This window comes from Cupressus sempervirens, chromosome 5 (genome assembly GCF_028749045.1).
Source record: "Cupressus sempervirens isolate cs-2001-9-10 chromosome 5, ASM2874904v1, whole genome shotgun sequence".
In the NCBI taxonomy this organism is placed as follows: domain Eukaryota; kingdom Viridiplantae; phylum Streptophyta; class Pinopsida; order Cupressales; family Cupressaceae; genus Cupressus; species Cupressus sempervirens.
In genome coordinates this window covers 402492188-402494851 of record NC_143122.1, presented here as the reverse complement: position 1 = coordinate 402494851, position 2664 = coordinate 402492188, and positions in this window count along the sequence as shown.

The window sequence follows — 2664 nt, the reverse complement described above, 5'->3', positions numbered from 1 at the left end:
GGATAAAGAATGAAAGATTGTAGAATGATCTCAACATAGAGAAGAAAACCAATGAGAGGATGATGAAATCTCATGAAAGTATGAATCAATTGAATCAAAAAAATCAATTTAGACACAAAGGTAAAGAAGGATTAGAATACATAGAAGAAGGTGAATCATCTCACCAAGAGGCTCAAAAGAACAAAACACCTACTTGTAATCATTGTGCAAAGGTAGGACATACATCAAATAAGTGTTAGAGCAATGGTAAATCAAAGCTCAATGGAAAGTGTTATAATTGTAACAAAATAGGACATAAAGCAAGTGAATGCACAGAAAAACCTAAGTCTAAAAGAAAGTGTCACAATTGTAACAATCAACGACACAAATCTTCAGAATGCAAAACCAAGAAATTGAACCGTATAGAACAAATTGTCAAAGCTATGTTTAGTTGGGATTACAACACATGGTGTAGATGTGACTATTGTGGTGAGTATGGGAACATTAAAGCAAATTGCATAAAACATCACACAGGGAAGAGAGACACTACAAAGAGATGTTTTGTATGTACAGAACTTGGACATCTTATTAAGAATTATATGAATCGAGGAAGAATTGAAGATGAAAAGAAAGCAAAGGATGACAATATTAGAAGTCAGATGAGGTAGAAATGGGTAAGGAAATCTCCCGAGGATGAAAATCAGAGTAATGAAAATGTTGACACCCAAGTCAATGAGTTGGGTGACTCAACCATTTCAAACTAGTTATTTATGGAGATTACTGGAACTATGACTTAGAAGGAGATATGTCACATCAGTTCTTGTCAGCAAGTAGAAGATCCATAACAACATTCCATATGCACAAGGATCACCAAGTTGGATGACAGTTGAAGTTACCTTATCGAGTGTGGTTGGGTTGTAAGACCTAACTGAGCTTGGATGTAGATGGTGAGATCGAAGTTCATACCGAGTAGAAGACATTGCTGAGTTGATGACTCTACCAAGTTTAAAGTTCTTACTAAGTTGAAGGTACCTTCCAAGCATTGAAGACTTAGCCAAGTGGAGGACAACCTGTCACTGAGCCAGCTATTGTACGATGCATTTATGGTGACTTGAAAACTAAATTTTATTAAAAAGGGGAAATTGAAGGTTATTGTTTCACCATGATTTCTAGAGCAAATAGAGAGAGGAGCATTCCAGAGCCCCTGAGCGATTCATAGTAATTTCATTGAATTTCTTTCCAACACTTGAATTTTTACCAAGCAGTATGGCATCCTCTAGCGACAAAGTTAAGAAAGGTTCATAGATTTTAGTTTGAGGAGTTGATTGCAATTCCCTAGGTGTAATGCCCACCCATAGTTTGTTTTTCCATTATATTTACCAAACTCATTTATACCTATTTCATGCATGTGTTAGTTTCAAGGAGATTGGATTTATAATTATGACATTATTTCATGACTTGGATTACATGCACAATAACAAAGAATTACTTAGTTTATTATATTTTACATGTTGATTGTTGATTATGATTACTAATGCATTAATAATGCTTTAATGGTTCTTAGTTTATAAATGTAATTTCTTTCAAGAGGATGTCAAATGATGAGTTTTCATGTTTCAATATGTGATGATTTATACCCAAGATTTATTATAGTACTTACCCCATACTTGCATGTGTATGGTGTGCATGTTTATATTTGTCATGTTTGATGTGGTTAAGGGAGGGAGTCGTAGTCATCTGGTAGTCAAGATCTACACGATGTATCATTCCCTAGCATTGCCTATTTAGTTTAGATATATTTATAAACATGTACATGCTCGTCTTTTATGCAGGATTGCAGGTACCAGGCATTGACTTCCTTGAATTGTCAGGATGAGCATGCCCTATCACAATAGCTCTATGGTGAGAATGGGGAGATAATGTTCAGGTCCAATCCAAACCATAGCCTAAATACTTGTCTTGCAAGGAGGACTCGTAACTAACTCTCCACCCTTTTTAAAACCCATGAGTTTATCTTTGCCTATGTTGTTTGATTTTGAGTCTTGGTCTATTTTGGTAATGTTGCTTTTATGTGGATTTCACTATGTGATTTATTAGGTAAATGATTTAATCATAATATTTGGGTTAATCATATAATTAAATATTATTTGTTAAAAAAGAAAATATTAAAGCATGAGAATATTTAAATAATTAATTTTTTTTTTAATAAAAGTCTTAATTTAGAAGTCTAAATTTAGAAAAATGGTTTAAAGAGAAATTAGAATATGATGATATTTAATTAATTATAAATTAATTAAATATGTATTTCAGTTTAAAAGATTTAATTTAAAAGTCTAATTTAAGAAGTTGGACAAAAAGAGAATTTAAAATATTAAAATATTAAAGATTTAATATTGCTTTATTATAATTTTTTATTTAATAATAATTAAATTAGAGTTGCATTTAAACAATGAGCTTTGATTATTATTATTAATTTAAATAATAAAATATGTTTTTTTTTTTTTTTGAAAAGGGGTAAAAATTTATTCAATCAAGTCCAAATTATAGAGCAAAGGCCAAAGGCCCACAACATCACTACATATTCCTATCTTCCAATAATAGCTGATAAAAAATCCCATGATGCTATGAAGGTAACTCATCCCTACCGCTAATATCCCAACTAACCACATTCTCTGAAGCCCACTT